We start from the raw sequence: 23,179 nt of genomic DNA on the forward strand, positions 1-23,179 counted from the left end.
AAAACACTAACTGCTGACATGAATATTCTCCATGTCTTTAATCTTCATTGTATGACAGAGAAAATCAGCCAAGACCCTCATAAGTCATCCACTTTCCTCACACTATTTCCCTCAAAAGTCCAATACTTGACTCCTGGTCAACTACTTGACTCCTGGTCAACTACTTGACTCCTGGTCAACTACTTGACTCCTGGTCAACTACTTGACTCCTGGTCAACTACTTGACTCCTGGTCAACTACTTGACTCCTGGTCAACTACTTGACTCCTGGTCAACTACTTGACTCCTGGTCAACTACTTGACTCCTGGTCAACTACTTGACTCCTGGTCAACTACTTGACTCCTGGTCAACTACTTGACTCCTGGTCAACTACTTGACTCCTGGTCAACTACTTGACCCCTGGTTAACTACTTGACTCCTGGTTAACTACTTGACTCCTGGTCAACTACTTGACTCCTGGTCAACTACTTGACCCCTGGTTAACTACTTGACTCCTGGTCAACTACTTGACTCCTGGTCAACTACTTGACTCCTGGTCAACTACTTGACTCCTGGTCATCTACTTGACAGCCAGTCTTCTGCCTTACAAATGACAATCAAACTTGAAAATAATATACTACCACTCAAATAATCGAGTACCTCACAGATGGTCATCTTCCTCATTAAACGTTTACTACCTCACATCAGGGAAGCTTCACCACAACCTTGTCAGCACACTCTCCTAGTATCCTCAGCACCACCCTTCCCCCCTTCCCCGCACACTCTAAACTCTACTACTTCTGTATGCATCAGTGTGTATCTCCTGTGTATCAATGTGTATCTCCTATGTATCAATGTGTATCTCCTATGTATCAATGTGTATCTCCTATGTATCAATGTGTATCTCCTATGTATCAATGTGTATCTTCTATGTATCAATGTGTATCTCCTATGTATCAATGTGTATCTCCTATGTATCAATGCGTATCTCCTATGTATCAATTTGTTGGCTAAAGTCCTCAATTTTCATAACCTATACAATGTTCTGATAATAACACCTCGGTAATTGTTTACCCAAACCATTAACCCTAACAAAGTGAATGATTTAGTATGATATTAACTACAAAGAGCGTTCTCTACTCTATACTAACCAACAGGTTAACACTATAGAACCTTCACTTGTATTCTAATTAACAAGCTCCCACTAAAGAGTGCTCTCATGTATACTAACCAACAAGCTCACACTATAGAGCACTCTCATGTATACTAACCAACAAGCTCACACTATAGAGCACTCTCATGTATACTAACCAACAAGCTCACACTATAGAGCACTCTTATGTGTACTAACCAACAAGCTCACACTATAGAGCACTCTCATGTATACTAACCAACAAGCTCACACTATAGAGAACTCTCATGTATACTAACCAACAAGCTCACACTATAGAGCACTCTCATGTATACTAACCAACAAGCTCACACTATAGAGCACTCTCATGTATACTAACCAACAAGCTCACACTATAGAGCACTCTCATGTATACTAACCAACAAGCTCACACTATAGAGCACTCTCATGTATACTAACCAACAAGCTCACACTATAGAGCACTCTCATGTATACTAACCAACCAGCTCACACTATAGAGCACTCTCATGTATACTAACCAACAAGCTCACACTATAGAGCACTCTCATGTATACTAACCAACAAGCTCACACTATAGAGCACTCTCATGTATACTAACCAACAAGCTCACACTATAGAGCACTCTCATGTATACTAACCAACCAGCTCACACTATAGAGCACTCTCATGTATACTAACCAACAAGTTCACAATAAAAATTTAATGATACTATATTTTAATTACATGTAAATAAAATCTAATTAAGTTTAACTTAAAATATATATTTTAAATGGTGAGAATAAAAAAGTTAGAAAATGGACAGTTATAGCGCAATACATTAACTACAAACTTTATTTCATCGGCGAAAGAACGCACAGATAGATGGATAGATGTATAGTTAGGTGCATGGAAAGAAAGATGGATGGACATATAGATGGATATATAGATGGATAGATTGATGAATGGAAAGAAAGATGGATGGATATATAGATGGATAGATTGATGGATGGATATATAGATGGATAGATTGATAGATGGATAGGTGCATGGATATATGGATTGATTGATGAGTAGATGAGTAGATGGATGGATAGATAAATTGATAGAATGATAGATATAATGAGAGAATGATAGATATAATGATAGATAGATGGATATAGTTGATTGATAGACAGTTATATACATAAATCAATAGATAGACTGATGGAAAGACAGAGGAACACATAGATGATTGAATAGATATTGATATGGACAGAGAGACAGATAGATATATGGATAGATAGGCAGATGGATGGATAGATAGAGCAGTAGGAGAGATGGGAAACAGTCTCAGAAAATGCTGAGAAACCCTCCTACTCTACTGTAATTTGAATCTCCTTATCACGTCACCAGCCTCCAGCTTCGCGTCATATCTCAAGACCATCCCACCTCGCATGTTTAGGTCGGTCTTATCTATTCTTCTCAGTAAATTCCTTAGTCTATAAAAATCAGCTTTTCGGAAATCTGGCACCTTATCAAACAATTTTCTTCCACATCGGTTTCATTCTAGGTTAAATCTGATTGCCTTGTGATCACTGTTCCCTAGCTCTCTCCATATTTCATTGTCATTTATTTTTGTCTCTGTTAGTTATCACTATCTAAAATACTATTTTCCCGTGGTTGTTTCTTAATATGTATTTTTAGGAACCATTTATCAACTAGTTCTATAAATCTTCTGCTTTGGTACTCCGTTTTGTTAATGCAGTTTATTCGATTACAATTAAAACTTACCCGTAACATATACACTGAGCAAGATGCTAGATATTTGCTTCCATTTTCTCGAAGTTTCGTGGACTGTATGTTTCTTATTATTGATAATTATAATTTTAATATAATTCAAACAAAATAGTCTCCGTTGGCTCAGTTTTGATCCTCTCTCTAACACTACATTAAAAAAATTCCCTGACTCATATGGATACTCCCACTCCTCGTCTCATCTGTTTATCTGTGTGAAATAATTTAAACCCCTTAATTTGTTGTTCAGCTAATAATAGCTTGTTCTCTACATTGATCTACGTTTAAGCTATTGCAATATCATCTAGCCATTCTGCACGGATAAGAGCACTATATCAACTATTTTGTTTCTAAGACTCCTACTGTTTGTGTAGGAGTCTTAAAAATACCTTTCACGATGCTTGCAAGCTCACGACAATCTCAGAGAACCATCTAACACCAGCGAGTTCCAAATGTTGCTGAGCGTGCAAATCATCGTACCGTTTGATGTGGAGAGGAGACCGAAACCTTATGTTCACCTAATCCAAAAGTTTATTCCACACAAGTTATATACTAAAAATTGGAAAACACAGTGTCGGAATTGTTGGCTAAAACGAACTTAGTAGCAAAACTGCACACTGCACTGCAGTTCCTCAGCAACAAGACCAGGTAAGCAACAAGGTCAGGACAGGTTTTGTCTTTGATGAATGTTCCACCCAAAGAATAGTCGCCAAAAGAGTGGTAGAAAAAAAGCAACTTTAAATTGTGGCACGGGTCACTTTGAACATTTCTGAATTCCTGACTATCTCAGGACCCCAAGCTTACGACGTAGTGGAGCCCCACGTCAGCTGTGAAAATTATTATAGGTCTATTCAGGATAGAATATAAGAGATAAAGCCATCTGCTTTACAACATTTGAAAGCTAACATATCAATTTATCTGTTAAACATATTAATGCTAAAGTTATCTGGGACATAGGGTTTCTGACTGGATCAGATTATTAGCATACTTATATACTTAAAAAGTTGAAAATACAGAGCAATCATTTGTAACATTTTTGCACACAGTAATCATCTGACGGGCAGGTACTCAGGCTCAATACGTCAACCCCTGAATATAAAGTACTTAGTAAAAATATATTAGTAGCCACACTAGGCACAGAACAGTCTGCCTTAGAAGTAACCCAGTTGGGTGATGCAGGATTAGAGTGAGCAAGCTCTGGGAACAGGAAACCACTAGGATACAGATGATCAAACCTAACCCCGACGTCACCCAAGCCCCTAGTCACCGAAACTGTTTTTTTCAAGTGTTTTTCATGTGAAGGAAATCTTCGAAACGTCTTTACCGATTGCTTTGAAATTTTGACAAAACTTGGCATTCGAATTGGCACAGGTTTTAAAGACCCACTGTATACATGCCTCACCAGTGACAGGAAAAAACAGGCTTTTAAAAAAAACAGCGCCATCTGTTGGGCGTAACAGCAACTCATGCTGTAATCTCCAAAAGTTCTTCAATGATTGCTTTACAATTTTGAAACAACGTTCCATTCGAATACGTGCATGTTTATATATCTACTAAATAGATGCCACACCTGTGACAGGTAAAAACTTGCTTATTTTGAAAAACAGTGCAATCTGTTCCACATAATGGGAACACATGCTATACAACCCGTTCTCGCAGTTTCTTACAGTCAATATTGACTTATTAAATACGTGCATATATGACATACTAAACATACTAGTTTACCTTGAAAAGCTCCATAGAAAATACCAACCTTACCTAACCTTCTTAGTATGTTAAGATAAGCATCTTATTGCTTCATAATTACAATTTTTACTTAACCTATACCTATAATAGGTTAAGTAGTAATTGTAATTACAAAGCAATAAGATGCTTATCTTAACATACTAAGAAGGTTAGGTAAGGTCGGTGTTTTCTATGAAGCTTTTCAAGGTAAACTAGTATGTTTAGTATGTCACATATGCACGTATTTAATAAGTCAATAATGACTATACGAAAGTGCGAGAACGGGTTGTGCTATACTATATATGTCACGATTCCATTAAAATTTTCCGATTGCATTGATAAATTGAGTTTTCATAGATTTCAATTTATTTTCGTTTTGATTTAATTATTTTGTGTGACATTGCACTGGAATTGAGCTGTGTTTTTCACCATACCATTCATTTCCTAAGTATAAGTATAGATGTCATGCCTGTAATAGGTAAAAACATTTTTTTTAAGGAACAGTGCCATCTGTACTCACCTAACCTAACTCACCTAATTGTACTTGCGAGGTTTGAGCTTTGTCCCTTTGGTCCCGCCTCTCAACTGTCAGTCAACTAATGTACAGAGTCCTGAGCCTACTGGGCTCTATCATATCTACATTTGAAACTGTGTATGGAGTCAGCCTCCACCACATCACTGCCTAATGCATTCCATCTGTTAACTATTCTGACACTGAAAAAGTTCATTCTGACGTCTCTGTGGCTCATCTGGGTATTAAGTTTCTACCTGTGTCCCCTAGTTCATGTCCCACCCGTGCTGAAGAGTTTGTCTTTGTCCACCCTGTCAGTTCTCCTGAGAATTTTGTATGTGCTTATCATGTCTCCCCTTACTCTTCTGTTTTCCACGGACGTGAGGTTCAGCTCCTTTAGCCTTTCCTCGTAGCTCATACCTCTCAGTTCCGGGACGAGTCTGGTGGCATATCGCTGAATCTTCTCTAACTTTGTCTTATGTTTAACTAGGTATGGACTCCAGGCTGGAGCTGCATATTCCAGGATTGGTCTGACATAAGTGGTATACAGGGTCCTGAGCGATTCCTTACACAAGTTTCTAAAGGCAGTTTTTATGTTGGCCAGTCTAGCATATGCCGCTGATGATATCCTTTTGATGTAGGGTCTCTGGGGACAAGTTCGGTGTGATATCAAACCCCAGATCTTTCTCTCTATTTGACTCTTGCAAGATTTCACCTCCCAGATGGTACCTTGTGTTCAGCCTCCTGTTCCCTTCGCCTAATTTCATTACCTTACACTTTCCTGAGTTGAACTTTAGCAGCCATTTTCTAGACCATTCCTCCAGTTTGTCCAGGTCATCCTGTAGTCTCTGTCTATCTTCATCTGTCTTGATTCTTCTCATAATCTTTGCATTATCAGCAAACATTGAGAGGAATGAGTCTATATCCTCCGGAAGATCATTTACATATATTAGAAACAGGACGGGTCCAAGTACTGAGCCCTGTGGGACTCCGATGTTGACATCTCGCCACTCTGATGTCTCCCCCTCACCGTTACTCGCTGTTTCCTGTTGCTTAAGTACTCCCTTATCCATTGGAGCACCTTCCCTTTTACTCCTGCCTGTTGCTCCAACTTTTTTAACAGCATTTCATGGGGTATTGTGTCAAAGGCTTTCTGACAGTCCAGAAAAATGCAGTCGGCCCACCCTTATCTTTCCTGCCAAATTTTTGTTGCCTGGTCATATAATTATAATAAACCTGTGAGGTACGATTTACCTTCTCTGAACCCATGTTGGTGGTGCGTTACAAAGTTATTTCCCTCCAGATGCCCTAGAAGCCTTTTCCTCACGATCTTCTCCATCACCTTACATGGTATACAAGTTAGGGAAACTGGCCTGTAGTTCAGTGCCTCTTGCCTGTCACCCTTTTTGTATATTGGGACCACATTAGCTGTCTTCCAACTTGCTGGTAGGTCTCCTGTTTCCAGTGACCTGTTATACACCATAGAGAGTGGCACACTTAGTGCTTCTGCACCTTCCTTTAGTATCCATGGTGAGATTCTATCAGGCCCAACAGCCTTTGTCACATCCAGCTCCAGCAGACACTTTTTAACCTCATCACTGGTGAGGTTAAATTCCTCCAAGGTTGCTTGGTTTGCCGCCTCCTCATTTAGTGCAGGGGCTTCTCCTTGTTCTATTGTGAAGACCTCCTAGAATATCTTGTTGAGTTCTTCAAACACCTCCTTGTCATTCTCTGTGTATCTGTTCTCCCCTTTTTTAAATTTCATCACTTGTTCCTTCACTGCTGTTTTCCTCCTGATGTGGCTGCGCAGCAGCTTTGGTTGGGTCTTGGCTTTACTCGCTATGTCATTTTCATACTGTCTCTCTGCTTCCCTGCTCCCTCTGAGGTACTCATTTCTGGCCCTCTGGTATCTCTCCCTGCTCTCCTGTGTTCTGTTATTTCTGTAGTTTCTCCATGTTCTTTTACTCAGTTGCCTCGCTACCTTCCATTCCTGCAAGGTAGCGAGAAAAACCATGGATTTTTCTGTTGTTTTTCATTTTTCTCCTTTTGGACAGGGATAAGCCTGTCTGCAGCTTCCTGGCACTTTTGGGTGACAAAATCCATCATGACCTGCACATTCTTGTCTCTAAGTTCTGTTTCCCATGGTATTCCCCTTAGGAAGTTCCTCATCTCGTCATATTTTCCTCTTCGGTAATTTAGTCTTTTCCCCTCTGATCCCATCTTTGGATAGGTTATTATCCTATCTGACAGCAGCTTCCTGTTTCACATAACAGAAACACACGCTATAGTAAATATGTTACGAGTCCATTTCAATGGTTCTGATTGTATTGACAAATTTAATTTTAATAGATTTTGATATATTTTCAATTTCATTTTATTATTTTTTGTGACATTGCATTGGAATTGAGCTGTGTTATTTACCATACCGTTTATTTCGTGAGTATAAGTATAGATGACCGGTAAAATAAACTTCTGACAACTTTTTTTCATAAAATCTCTTGAGCCATCTCTTGCATATAAGACCAACATACGCTATAGTAAATATGTTATGATTCCATTTCAATGTTTCTGATCTCATTGATAAATTAAATTTCATAGATTTCGATTTATTTTCATTTTTATTTAATTATTTTGTGTGACATTGCGTTGGAATTGAGTTGAGTTGTTTTCCATATAGTTAATTTCGAGAAAATAGTTATTTTTTTTCATTGTTTTTATTTAGTTTTTAACAGTTCTACCTAATTTTCAGTGATGGGACATCAGATAATTTGATGTTCGCATTTTTTTTATGGGAACATCAGAGCATTGGGGAATGCATCATACGAGGAAGTGAGGAATGGTGGGGAGGACGAGGGGACGAGAGTGGGGAATGGTGGGGAGGACGAGGGGACGAGAGTGGGGAATGGTGGGGAGGACGAGGGGACGAGGGGGGGGGCAATGGTGGGCAGGACGAAGGGAAGGGTGAGTGGGGGATGTCGGGGACAAGGAGACAGAAGAGTGGAGAATGATGGGGAGGACAATGGAAGAAGGAAGTGGGAGATGGTGGGGGAGGAGGAGTGGATGGAAAAAGGGGGGGGGGGTAATGGTGGAGAGGACGGGGGGACGGGGGAGTGTGGCATAGTGAGGATGACGAGGGGATGGGAGAGGAGGGAATGGTGGGAGGGGCAAGAGGACAGGGGAGTTGGGTAGGTGGGGGAGAACGAGGGGACAGGTGAGTGGGGAATGGAAATAGTGGGGAAGACGAGCAGATGGGGGAGTGTGGGATGGGGGGGAAGACGAGGGGATGGGGGAGGAAGGAATGGTGGGAAGGATGAGGGGACGGTGGAGTGGGGAATGGTTGGGAGGTCGAGAGGACAGGAGGGTGGAATGGTGGCGAAAACAAGGGAACACGGAAGGGTTCCAAAGTCTACAACGGTTGAGCGCTGTAGACTTTGGTTCTGGACGGTACTAGCCAGTGGGGCTGGTCGAGCGTTGCTGACTTTGTTGCTTGTGCGTTCCAGCAAGTGCACAACGAAGACCTCATCTGAGGCGAATTGTGTCCGTCATCCTTGAAGCAGGCTAGCGTAAGGGCTAGCAACGCCAATCCGGTTGACCTCACAGACATGTATATATTGTCTATATTCTATTGGTGATGGGAAATAATAACGGGTATTTTTAGTGTTATTCTTTTTATTTACCTTAAACATTGCACTATATTCCCACCAAGATTAGCTTTCTCTGAACTTGAATAGGATCATAGAGTTTATAAAGAACCCGGTTACGAAGGGTTCGTAACACTGAGGGTACAGCTAGTTGGCTAATACATTTATAAAGATTCTGGAAAACGACAGCCCTAATGAAGGAACTTACCTACCACATCAGGCAATGACTATTCAGTGAGTAACTACGCTCTGCGCTTAGTATTAAACTGCACTGCCAAAATCAGTTCACAGACGGCAAGTTTAAATGACTGTCTGTAAATTGATTTATCACAGATCCAGAAGATATATGATGCTCTGTTTATGTTTTGTAGAAAATTGTTCGCACATATTGCAAACATGTACCAGCATTTTTAAGAGAATTTCTTCAGAATTGAAGAAATTCAAAATTTTACCAAATTTATGTGGTTATCTGGACCCACTGTCACATATAGATCAGTGCTATTTGGGGCCATTTCATGCTCATGTTTGCTCCAGACTACCCTGGAGATGAACGTGAAGAATCTTAATGGTCCTACAAAACTTAAATAAATTACAAATACATAGACAATTTCCAAAAGGCCACTAATATCAATAGAAAACTTAACCAAATATACTGAGAAGCAACACTTCCACTTCCTTAATTACCATATCATAATTACGCTTCCAATGTAAATTAAGTTAATCATATGATAGGAACAGCTTATCCCAATTACTGAATGCTTAATTAAATGAATGTGCTCAGCATTAAGTGTGACGTTTGATTTAAGAATAAAATTATGAAGTTATTACCAGCTTACCTTAGAACCATTACCAAACATGACTTATTGTCTTAAATATCTAAAATCTTTGACCCCTGAAGCTTACTTAGCTTCGTGAAAATAAAAGAATGGATTTTGGTACAGAAGAGCTGGCAGACCCAAGTCTGTTAGGAATAACTCCTGCCTCCAGAGCTACAAGACGTATGGAGAGAAATTACTGATATACAGGACTGTATTGAGAACATAACTGTTATTGGAGAAACAGTGGAAGAAGGAGTACTGGCAACACAGCAGGTGTTGTTGATGCCTGTAATGAGTCGTACGGTGAAGTAGCTTATCTTTTAATAATGACTCATTTATGTTAACCTCCAAGACAAGAGTTACTCTGTTGAAAACTGTACTCTACTGAAGATGGAGTTAACAGCATTACAAGTTGGCATTCGTTTGGATCATCATATTAAGCGTACCCTGACTATCATTAATATTACAAAACAAGAAATCGAGAGCAACAATGACGCAGTTCTTCAATGGATTAGAAATAACAATAATACAAACCATCCACCTGTTTTGGAAGTACTTATAGTAACGACGATGACCATAGTATATATACCGACGAAGAACGAAACTAGAACGAAGAAATCTGAACTATTGAGTTGGACAAACTGGAAAGCTGTTTTTTACTTGTCGTGCTTTGACAAATTAAACTAACCTAACCTAACCTTCCTAGGCTTAATATACGATATCTGAGGCCTAATATAGTTCATATGTGACCTATACTAGGCTTAGGAATATTTAAGTTTGTATTTTAGCTTCATTTATTTTAAAATAGTTCCTTACTATTCAGTATACTACTATCTAAAAGCTAAGAACGTACGAATTCTGATTATTGACGATCGTCACAGTAGATTCTATCTAAACAAGAGGATGGGTTCTCTATGCGAGTAATAGAGTCGACAAACATCAATATCTTTCAAAAGGATATTGCATGTTCTAACAGAAGAGAATCCAGTTGATAACTTGTCTACAGGACTGATGTTGAATCAATAATTAAAGCTAAATCGTGGTTTCATTGACCTAAGTGGCAGGTAGTCAACAGTTGGCCATAGCAGAAGCCACAGGTCATAGTGACACATTCCTCGACTACTACAATGATTTAAGCAAAAACACTGGTGATAGACTGCACTAGGTACTCAAGTTTAAGTAAGTGGATTAGAATAATGAAGTTAGCATTTTTGTTTCTTCTTAATTGTAGGAAACACGTACTAATTCACAAGAATTATCAATTAATGGGCAAAAAAGTCCAAATACGAAGACAGGGGTACCCCCCCCCCCACCCCACCCCCACCTAACACTGTTCAAATTCATTGAACGCATCGATCATGACAGTCGTGTTGAACTTTGTTGTGGCAGAAGACTTGCGCACACGAATATTGATATTGATACTCAACATCCTTGACTCCTATGAGAAACTCATTGGGCACCACACTTAGTGTTACATGAACTTAAAGTAACCAAACACAAAGAAGCGCAACACACCCTAGCGCAATTGAGGCAACAATACCTCAAGTTCGACGAATTCTTAAGGCCATAATAAAAACTTGTATTGTCTGCGAGAGATACGATACCCGGGTATGTCCTTACCTAGGATCTCCACCATTTCCCAGGGAAAGGGTCTTCCACCTCTATTCGGCACGACTATTCAGGCGCGATCACGCTCACAGGGGTGAAAGACAATAGCACTAGAAAGGCATATGTCTGTTTGCTCACATGTGTAGCCATTCGAGGAATAGACCAGAAGCACCTTAAAGGCATATGTCTGTTTGCTCACATGTGTAGCCATTCGAGGAATAGACCAGAAGCACCTTAAAGGCATATGTCTGTTTGCTCACATGTGTAGCCATTCGAGGAATAGACCACAAGCACCTTAAAGGCATATGTCTGTTTGCTCACATGTGTAGCCATTCGAGGAATAGACCACAAGCACCTTAAAGGCATATGTCTGTTTGCTCACATGTGTAGCCATTCGAGGAATAGACCACAAGCACCTTCAAGGCATATGTCTGTTTGCTCACATGTGTAGCCATTCGAGGAATAGACCACAAGCACCTTCAAGGCATATGTCTGTTTGCTCACATGTGTAGCCATTCGAGGAATAGACCACAAGCACCTTCAAGGCATATGTCTGTTTGCTCACATGTGTAGCCACTCGAGGAATAGACCTACAAGTGACTCAACACGTGTGCATAATCATTACCTGATTTACCTGAAGACCACTAACTCCTGTGGCATCGACGAGGGCAGGAAGCCAGCGGCTTGTCGAAGGTCCCCCATTTGCCTTAATGATCTTTTCCATGTATATTTTAGAATTCGACACAGTTCTGACAGTTTCAGCTTTGACTGGTATGCAGTTCCTTGGGTTAATGTCCCTGTTGGTGAAAACGCATCTCCTGTTCTCAGCCCTACATTGTGGCTTGGTGAACTTAAAACCGTTGCTTCTTGTCTGTGTTACATCTGACTTTCTGAAGAAAATAACCGGATCAACAACCTCTAACTGGTTCAATATATTAAGTATTCATGAGATCCGCCCTGACATGCCTGGTTTGCAGTGTTGTTAGTCCCGTGGCCTTCAAGCATTCCTGATACATGAGATGACTTAGCTCTGGAATGACTTGTTGCCCGGTGTTGCACCTTCTCCAGAGCAGCTGTCGTCTTCTGAAAATGAGGTCTCCATGCTTGGATACAGTAACCCAAATGGGGACGCACTTACAGTTGAATCATTACCTCTTTTCCTTATAGTCAAAAGTACCTTCTGTATTAGTACTAGTTCTATAGTATTTTATATCGCATTAGTTCAGGCCTTCCTTACATTATTCACATGTCCAGCCCCAAGCTGATGATCTGACAATAGAGTATATTTAGTGGCTTGGGAAGCGTATCTACAAGAGATCTGTACTTATCCTCTGGTTTAGACTGCACTAGGATAACGTTAAAGTGTGTGAAATAATATTCCTCCCAGAGTAATATGGCGTAATAGATTCTATGAATGCAGTGTGGGGGACAGTGAAACGTTGTTTTTGCTAAACACTGTATATGCAGAAACTTACTAACATGCAACTTGAAACTGTTGTTACATAAATAGTCCCTAGTGTTATGATCTCAGCCTGCAGAAGAAACGAGTCTCCCTCCTTGAGAGTTATTCATCAAGCCTGACCTGATTAGAAGGTCTAGCAAATATTAAGGTAATAACCCATATGTAAAATAGTTGCTTGGATATGTATAACAGTTTGAGATTATGGGCAATGAAGAAGAAAACAGATAAATGACTGGCTAGGAGATGTGGACATTTTGCTGGAGGCGTGAGGCTCGCTTCCGGAGGACCTTGACCTCACTTGAGTGCCAGACATCGCAGTGGAAAGCTGCGCTCCGTGAGCTCCCGTCAGAAGGGAACCCCTAGTGATATATCTCGAAGAGAAGAGAAGTGTGTAGACGTGCCAGCTGTGGAACCGAGCTGGGAACGTTGTGGTATCAAGTCCTGGTCGACGAGCAGAGTATAATAAGCTACTCAGAGGCATTTTCGTGGGCTGTGTGGAGCGCCCTGACCAGACGCCGTCAGAGGAAAAGCGCCCTCGATCAGTTAATCTGTGGTAAGCACGATATACGCCAGTTCATAGTGATTGCTTGTAGTTGGTCGTGTGCCCAGCGACAGTAGCGATGTTTATTTTATAAGTTAGACATGTTTTAATAAGGCAGAAAGCCTGAAATAGGAGAGTGAAGAGGGAGGAGCACGGAGCGACGTCCATCCCCTCTGAGCTCTGACGGACGACTGAGGGAGCCCGGCTCCGGATGGAGGAAGACCCTCCCAGCGAGTGAGGACCGCCGCCAGGCGAGGTGGAGTATGGACCCGCCCAAAACGGGGGAGTCCACTCTCACTGTATGTAGAGAACAGATAGAGGTTTGAGGCAAACATATTGTGTGAATATTTTTTGTTTGTGTTAAAGGGGAACATTTTATTGGAGTGTCGATGGGTTGCAGGTTTGTCTTTGGGGAAGAAGTTGCTGAGAACTTCGAAGCCAGCAGATGAAGTAGCTGATGAGACTCCAAGATAGTGGAGCAGAGGACCTCGAGCTGTGAGGAGAAGAAGCAGTGAAGAGGAGTGTCACGTGCTTCTGTAGAGGTGGAGAAGCACCATAGTTGCTCGAGGAAACTTCATGGTGTAGCAGCCAAGAGAGCTGTGGAGGAACCTAGCAGAAGTAGTAGAGCACCATAGTTGCTCAAGGAAACTTCATGGTAGCAGCCTGGGGGAGCTGCAGAGGATCCTGGTAGTGAAGCCCGGAAGAACCTGAAGATATCAGGGTAGTGAACTTCCAGAGGTGGAAGGGGAAGTTCTGGTGGATTACTTATAGGGAGTTGATAGTGTTTGGTTGTCATTAGTGTGCAAGACGCAGTGAGAGGTGAGTGACTGTTGGTATTCTTATGTCAAGGAGTGTTTTACGCTGAAGTTTAGAGTTACAGTCGTAGGCTGGATTACCTACAGATGTATGCGTTCCAGGACTGACAGTGATCGATTGATCATTGTTGTGTATCAATGAACATTTATACTGATATATGTGATTGCATTCAAATGCTGATTTTCTATATATATATTATCTTGCTGATGGTGCAACAGTGTATGTAGACTTGATCAACTTGAGGATGTTGATATTATCAGGTTGTGAACCATGAGATAGGATATCACTTGATAAGCTGATGACAGAGTTCTGATGGTGTTGGAGTGCAACCTGATTGTAATATTATAGAGTATAGGATTCATTATTATTATATGTGTGTATGTATTGTGTATGTGCTTTGTCCAGTAAATGTATCACAATTTGCTGGTGTTTGCCCTTGTCCTAGTGAGGCTTCCCAGGAGGTAATAAAGAAGGAGAGAGAAAGAGAGAAAGAGCCAAGAACCACTGCTGTGGACAGGGTAGGAGGTAATACTAGTAAGTCATAGGGGATTGAGGAGATCATATCTCATAAGGAGAGAGTGGGGAGTCACAGCGGCTCGAGTGGGTGTGTGCACGTGGCAACGAGGCTAAGTGTTGGAGCCGCATCCCCTAAACGTGTAATGTTGAGCCCCTCTCCAAGAGCCAGAAGCGCCAAGGGTGATCTCCTAGTATAAGCACGAGTTGTGGGTTGGGTTGTCCATAGAGAAGGATCAACGACGACAACACCAACCAACCCACAGTCTATAAGAAATTGGGGGCCTGTGTCCGGGATAGTGAACTGACACACCCACACCCTGTCCAGGAGTGGATTTGTACACCCTTGCTGAAATAAACTGCGTGACCGCAGGTGTATACTCTCTCTCTTGGGAAGACTCACAGGACAAGATGGATAAGGTGCAAGCGTTTGTGGAGTCAGGCAAGCCTAAGGACTTAAAAGGTTGCACGAGGGATCAATTGAAACAAATAGCAGAAAAATGTGGCATTAGGTTGAAAGCATCTAAAGTAGCTGGGATGAAGGACGAGATCCTGAGGCAATTAAGAGCCAAAAATGAAGCGGCAGAGCAAGGAGCCCAAAAAGGAGCTGAAAGTGGAAAAGAGGATGATGGGCAGGATGAAGCGAGATCCCAGGGATCAAGTAGGAGCAGCAAGAGTAGCCGCAGTAGCAGGAGTAGCCGAAATAGGAGCTTGGAGAGATTCCAGTTAGAGCTCCAGATGCAGCGTGAGGAGAGACAGTTCCAGCTGGAAAAGATGAAACTAGAACTCCAGATGAAAAATGAAGCTGAGAAGGAAAAAGAAAAAACCAGACTGGAAGTAGAAAAAGAGAAAACCAGAGTAAGAGAACTGGAGTTAGAACAAGAGAAAGAAAAAGAGAAAGCAAGACTAGAGGTCGAAAAAGAAAGAGCCCAGGTCGAAAAAGAAAAAGAGAGAACAAAACAAATGCAGATAGAAGCGAATAGAACCTTGGCTGAGCAAAGGATTGAACATGGGTTGCCAGAGAGCACCACCCAGGTATCACACCCACCAGATGTTAGGGTTAGGGAGAAGGACATTCCCTTGTTTGTTCCCGAAGAGGCGGAGAGCTTCTTCGAGCATTTTGAAAAAGTTGCCAGCATCAAGGAGTGGCCACAGGAGGAATGGGCCCAGCTGGTCCAGTTAAGATTGACCGGTGCAGCCAGGGAGGCATACACCCAATTGTCACTGGAAGAGTGCCAGGATTACGCCGCAGTAAAGAGCAGCATATTGCGCTCGTTTCAGTTAACCCCAGAAGCTTATAGGAAGCGCTTCAGAGAAATGATCAAAGTTGGAGCATGTACGTTTGCTGAGACAGAAAGGGATCTGGAAAGACGATTCCAGAAGTGGTTTGAGGCTGCTGGAGTTGGATCTTACGCTGACCTGAAGCAACTGATGGCCATGGAGAAGTTCTTGGAGATGATGCATCCCGAAACAAAGTTCAAGATCCAAGAAGCAGGGATAATGGAGGTGAAAGATGCCGCAGATAGGGCGGATATGATTACCGAAGCGTACAAGAGCTTGAGGGAGAACAGAGTGAGAAGCGAGGTGAGATGCAGCAATGGCAGACCGAGTGGAGTCTGGGGAGGAAGAAATTATGAGAGACCCAGAAGAGTCTGGGGTGAGAAAAATTTTGATAAATGGGCAGATAAACGTAAGTACCCTAAAACTCAGAAGAGTAGGTCGCGCACTTCGTCCGAAAGTGAGGATGGAGGAGCTAAACGAGAAACTAATCGTTATCCAGGGAATCAAGAGTCCAGTAAAGCTCCACAGAGTACGAGTAGTACGTCTGGCCCGAGGAACTCCAATACGAGTGGGCAGAGTCAGAGCTACTCTGGTACATATAGAAGAGACTTTTCCCAGATGAGATGTTACAATTGTAACGGATTGGGTCACGTGATGCGAGATTGTCGGCAGGGCAAGAGAGTTGTGACCCTGGCCATGTGTGACCCCCAAAGTAAATATACTAATGTGTTCCGAGACAAACCACAGAGAGCGAACTTAGTGAACGAGAGGTATAGGCCGTTCATGAGCAAAGGTTGGATCAGTGTAGGAGGCCAACCTGAGGTAGAAGTTGGTATCTTAAGAGATACCGGAGCTAATCAGAGCTTGATTACGAGAAGCCTGATTGGGAATGATCGACGGTTAGCTGGCAGGAGTAAGATGAGAGTATATGGGTTATTGTCTGAGAGTGACATGCCCGTATGTACTGTCCAGCTAAGGTCGGAATATGTGTCGGCAGAGGTGATGTTGGGAGTGTGCCCCAACATACCTATTCCAGGAGTCCAAGTGATCCTGGGGAATGACTTGTGCGGAACAAAGGTGTTGACAAGAGTCATGGCGGAGACTGTGCCAGAGGAGTGCCCAGAAGGCCACGGCACGGGTGGGACACCTGAGAGTGTGAACCTGACTGACATCCGAGGAGATGAGTCAGGAGACCGCCAAGCCATTGAGTACCCTGTCTCGGTAGTGAGGAAGGCAGAGGTGGCCGACAAGGAAGACGCTGGAGAAGATGATACAGTGTCGATTCAACCGGTGGAAGGTATCGATGTAGATATAGCATGGCTATTTGATGAAGGTCCAGCCCAGGAAAATGAAGTCTCGGTGAGGTCAAAAGTGAAGATGGCCCAGCCGAAGAAGAATCATGTGAAGAGAGCGGACCTGAGTAGAGCCCAGACTGCTGAAATTAAGAATCAGAAGGTGAATGCAACTGTGCTGAGTAGGAATGAGGAAGGATGTGGACATACCGAGGACGAGAGTAGAGCGTCAAATGGTCCACGAGCACAGAGGCATATGGATAGTGGAGTTAAGTTGTTTGAGATGTCTAGAGTTGACAGGTTCCACAGAAAACGTGAAGAAAAGATAGTGAAGAAGAGTAATAGCCGAGAAAATGAAAGAAGAAGAGACAGTATGTGTGGAGAGATGCTTACGAGCACTCTAGGAAAGGAAAAGCGACATGTACGGTCGAGTGCTGTTGGATGTAGTACAGCGCTCGAAGAAACTTTTAGGGAACGAAGAAGAGTTGAAGGAGAAGAAATGGAGTTGTATAAAGGTGAGAAGTGTGAGAAGAGGATGACGATACAATCATGGAGGAATAGAAGAAAGCCGAGGACTCGGTGGGAGTCGAACAGGATGAGGTCTCGGATATATGAAGAGACGAAAGGGAGAAACGTCGGTGAAGACGAGGAAGTGAAGTATGATGACAGGAGACGGAAGTATAATGGCAGTAGATGGAAGTGTGAAGACGACAGAGGAGGTACAGACAGTAGACGTCTGACTCTGGACGTGAAGAGAAGAAGACGAGGAAACGGAGGGTGGAAACAATAAGTAGAGTGGAACGATGGAGTGCAGGCGTCCAAGGAGGACAGCCTAGCCAAGAGGTGCCAGAGAAGTCAGATCATTTATGAGAAGATCATGTTTCTGGCACGTTGTGAGCCAGATGTTGCAATGTGCAACGAATTGATTGTAGACTCCTAAGAGAATATATCGGTTGAAGAACGAGACAGTGTGGTGGCGGATGTATTATCCCGAGCTTTGCCACTGGAATAACTCTCAAAAATAAGGGGAGGGGAGTGTTATGATCTCAGCCTGCAGAAGAAACGAGTCTCCCTCCTTGAGAGTTATTCATCAAGCCTGACCTAATTAGAAGGTCTAGCAAATATTAAGGTAATAACCCATATGTAAAATAGTTGCTTGGATATGTATAACAGTTTGAGATTATGGGCAATGAAGAAGAAAACAGATAAATGACTGGCTAGGAGATGTGGACATTTTGCTGGAGGCGTGAGGCTCGCTTCCGGAGGACCTTGACCTCACTTGAGTGCCAGACATCGCAGTGGAAAGCTGCGCTCCGTGAGCTCCCGTCAGAAGGGAACCCCTAGTGATATATCTCGAAGAGAAGAGAAGTGTGTAGACGTGCCAGCTGTGGAACCGAGCTGGGAACGTTGTGGTATCAAGTCCTGGTCGACGAGCAGAGTATAATAAGCTACTCAGAGGCATTTTCGTGGGCTGTGTGGAGCGCCCTGACCAGACGCCGTCAGAGGAAAAGCGCCCTCGATCAGTTAATCTGTGGTAAGCACGATATACGCCAGTTCATAGTGATTGCTTGTAGTTGGTCGTGTGCCCAGCGACAGTAGCGATGTTTATTTTATAAGTTAGACATGTTTTAATAAGGCAGAAAGCCTGAAATAGGAGAGTGAAGAGGGAGGAGCACGGAGCGACGTCCATCCCCTCTGAGCTCTGACGGACGACTGAGGGAGCCCGGCTCCGGATGGAGGAAGACCCTCCCAGCGAGTGAGGACCGCCGCCAGGCGAGGTGGAGTATGGACCCGCCCAAAACGGGGGAGTCCACTCTCACTGTATGTAGAGAACAGATAGAGGTTTGAGGCAAACATATTGTGTGAATATTTTTTGTTTGTGTTAAAGGGGAACATTTTATTGGAGTGTCGATGGGTTGCAGGTTTGTCTTTGGGGAAGAAGTTGCTGAGAACTTCGAAGCCAGCAGATGAAGTAGCTGATGAGACTCCAAGATAGTGGAGCAGAGGACCTCGAGCTGTGAGGAGAAGAAGCAGTGAAGAGGAGTGTCACGTGCTTCTGTAGAGGTGGAGAAGCACCATAGTTGCTCGAGGAAACTTCATGGTGTAGCAGCCAAGAGAGCTGTGGAGGAACCTAGCAGAAGTAGTAGAGCACCATAGTTGCTCAAGGAAACTTCATGGTAGCAGCCTGGGGGAGCTGCAGAGGATCCTGGTAGTGAAGCCTGGAAGAACCTGAAGATATCAGGGTAGTGAACTTCCAGAGGTGGAAGGGGAAGTTCTGGTGGATTACTTATAGGGAGTTGATAGTGTTTGGTTGTCATTAGTGTGCAAGACGCAGTGAGAGGTGAGTGACTGTTGGTATTCTTATGTCAAGGAGTGTTTTACGCTGAAGTTTAGAGTTACAGTCGTAGGCTGGATTACCTACAGATGTATGCGTTCCAGGACTGACAGTGATCGATTGATCATTGTTGTGTATCAATGAACATTTATACTGATATATGTGATTGCATTCAAATGCTGATTTTCTATATATATATTATCTTGCTGATGGTGCAACAGTGTATGTAGACTTGATCAACTTGAGGAGGTTGATATTATCAGGTTGTGAACCATGAGATAGGATATCACTTGATAAGCTGATGACAGAGTTCTGATGGTGTTGGAGTGCAACCTGATTGTAATATTATAGAGTATAGGATTCATTATTATTATATGTGTGTATGTATTGTGTATGTGCTTTGTCCAGTAAATGTATCACAATTTGCTGGTGTTTGCCCTTGTCCTAGTGAGGCTTCCCAGGAGGTAATAAAGAAGGAGAGAGAAAGAGAGAAAGAGCCAAGAACCACTGCTGTGGACAGGGTAGGAGGTAATACTAGTAAGTCATAGGGGATTGAGGAGATCATATCTCATAAGGAGAGAGTGGAGAGTCACAGCGGCTCGAGTGGGTGTGTGCACGTGGCAACGAGGCTAAGTGTTGGAGCCGCATCCCCTAAACGTGTGACGTTGAGCCCCTCTCCAAGAGCCAGAAGCGCCAAGGGTGATCTCCTAGTATAAGCACTCTACCGAGTTGTGGGTTGGGTTGTCCATAGAGAAGGATCAACGACGACAACACCAACCAACCCACAGTCTATAATACTAGTTAACAATTGCCTGTTGACCTATAAATCAGAAGACCCTGATTAAAAGGTACCGTTAAATCCAGCCTATAAATTATGGCATAATCATAACTCCAATGTCGTCCTTTGCAGATGGGGAAGACATAGATCATTCATTCATCTGTGAAAGCGATTTAGGACAAGGGTTTAATATCTAACAAGCATAATAAGGACATGGAATGAAATACGGAAAGCGTACCAAACAACATTATGTGAGCACTATTATGGGGCCAGCTCTCCCTATATATATGACTCGATGTTCTACCCAACAATATTGCCCTTGTGGACAATACATGGACTGTGATTGACACGTGTCAGAAGGTAGCATCATATCTGTTCACCGGAACTGCCAGGCATCTAAGGGCACAGCTATTATAAAATGTTTGACAAATTAGTACAGTATCCACAGAGTGAATAGGTCTACTGGACCCATTCACTCTATGGGAATTACCAGACCCATAGACTCAATCATGACTTCTTATCTCTTTAAAGAAAACTCGTTCTCTCATTCCATGTGGTATTCCACCACCCAATTATCATATAGATGGCGAGCACTTGAGAACTGCGAGTCTTACAGATACCTTGGTGTCCCCCATTAACTACCCTGGGTACCTTTCTTCTCTCAAGAAGAGACTGTTGGAGAGATTAAAGCCCGTGCGGGTCCTTGTTGTTGGTGTCAATCATGGAATATCGTGAGACTTGCTAGAATGTTCTATGAATCATTTATCCCCTCTGTGATTGACTAAAAGGCCTTAGATCTTACACTGTATACAGACAGAGAATTAAAATCCCTTGAAGCCTTGCCAAATGAAGTTATGCTTCTCATCCTTGGGGCTCCAAAGTCCACGAGAAGTTAAAATGAGAGCCGAGTTAAAATTAAGAACAATAAGTGAGAGAATTTTGTCCATTAGCACAGTTTTCAGTGTGAAGGCGTCGAGTAGATCTCGGCAACACATGAAATTGCAAGCTAAACTTTCTTATATGCTACACTCGCCTGAGGTCTATAGAAGGTCTCCATCAATTAAATATGTGCCCAACTCAATTAATGATTAATCAACCAATTAATTCACGGGATAACTGGGATCTATCAGTTGACTTTGTAAATACACCTAAGAAAGATTAAATGTGCACACTCTACATTATTAATTTAAAACAGTTAGCACTGAAAACCATCGCTGAGAGTACTCAGGTTATGGGTAACTATGTGTATCAGTACTATACCGACGGTTCTGTAGAAGGTAGAAGATGTACCGGATGTGCATAAATTATATTTTAACGATGTTACAACAGTCTCCGTGGTGTAGTGGTAAGACACTCGCCTGGCGTTCCGCGAGCGTTTTGTCATGGGTTCGTATCCTGGCCGGGGAGGATTTACTGGGCGCAATTCCTTAACTGTAGCCTCTATTTAACGCAACAGTAAAATGTGTACTTGGTTGTAACAACGATTCTTCGCGGTGGAGATCGTATTCCAGGGACCTGCCCCAAACGCTACGCGTACTAGTGGCTGTACAAGAATGTAACAACTCTTGTATATATCTCAAAAAAAAAGTTATCTCATTCATTTTGCAATGAAGCGCGTCAATGATTGGGCAAGTACAACTCAAGTCTAACCTGCTGGCCCTGATTTTTTAAAAGACAATGGCAATGGACGTATATACTGTGACTCGCAGTGTGTACTCCTTGGACTGAACGCACATAGTAGTAACACCCAGAAAATAGTCAGTGATATTCGATTAAAGGGTTTAGCTGCTAAAGAAAACAGATTCGAAATTAAATTATTTTTGGATACAATAACATGTTAGCATCTCAAAGCATGATACTGTTGATATGCTTACAAATACAGCCTGTAGCAGACCATTATCAGAAATTAATATAGGTGTATCATTAGCAGAGACAAAGAGAATACTTAAACAAATATCTGATGAAAATCTTTGTGAGGGAATGGGTTTTCACCAGCTAAATCTTTTACTAGAGTGTGGAGTGAAGGAGCGCTTCCGTGCACCCGGGTACGTAAATGGGCGTGCACTCGGTCTAGAATTGATAACCTGTACATGAGACATCAAGTGCTTAGGCTCGTTGGAGAGCTTAAGCTATCAACATTCAAAATATGTTCTTATGGCCGTTGTAACACATTTGTGGAGATAGTTGTAGAGAGTAGCTTTGTTATTGTAAGATTGTGGGAGACAGCAGAGCGGGTGGTGTGCTGTGAGGCACCAGCCACCACCGGGACATTTCCATAGCAACCAAGACAGACGCCTTGTGACGTCACCAGCGCGCCAACCAAGGGGAGCTGTGATTGGCTAAGAGCCTTAGGCCCTAGATGCACATCTCTGTGATTGGCTAAGAGCCTTAGGCCCTAGATACGCATTTCTGTGATTGGCTAGTGCAGGATGGGCCAGTAGGCCAGCATCTTGCCGCCCTGTGCCCAATGATGCCGTGGAAATGTCAGCACAGTGGAGAAATGCCCGACAGACCACTGGAACATTATCTAACACAGTGTAGAGTTACAAACCCATTAAGATTTCAATTTAGATTCAACAGAGCATAAAAAGTTGTTAAAAACGTATAGCAAAATCTTACTGAAACAACCATACGAGTCATAAATACTCATACACCGCCCAAGTAAAACAGAAACAAGCAACACTTAGTGAGCTAGCCAGAGGCTTAGGGCCCGCAGGATGTGCGACAGGTTTGCCTTAAACCAGCAAATAGTAGAACCAACTAGGAAGGAGAACACGCTGGACCTCATTTTCACTAATAATGATGAATTGATCAGGAACATAATGATTACAAATACCTGTTACTCAGATCACAACTTAATTGAAGTTATGACAACCATGGGGAGTAGACCTTCAAAACCAGTCCAGATTCCCGGTGGAGGAGATTTCAGCAAATTCAACTTCAATAATAAACAGATAAACTGGGAGCGAATAAA

The 23,179-nt window shown here is 42.6% G+C and overlaps 1 protein-coding gene across 2 annotated transcripts in view; it reads right to left on the minus strand.

Moving 5' to 3' along the window:
* LOC138349749 (extended synaptotagmin-3-like) overlaps window positions 1-23,179 on the minus strand; it is a 493,790-nt gene that overhangs the window by 324,832 nt on the left and 145,779 nt on the right. The window lies entirely within an intron of this gene.

The sequence above is a fragment of the Procambarus clarkii genome, chromosome 45, assembly GCF_040958095.1.
Source record: "Procambarus clarkii isolate CNS0578487 chromosome 45, FALCON_Pclarkii_2.0, whole genome shotgun sequence".
Lineage (NCBI taxonomy): Eukaryota > Metazoa > Arthropoda > Malacostraca > Decapoda > Cambaridae > Procambarus > Procambarus clarkii.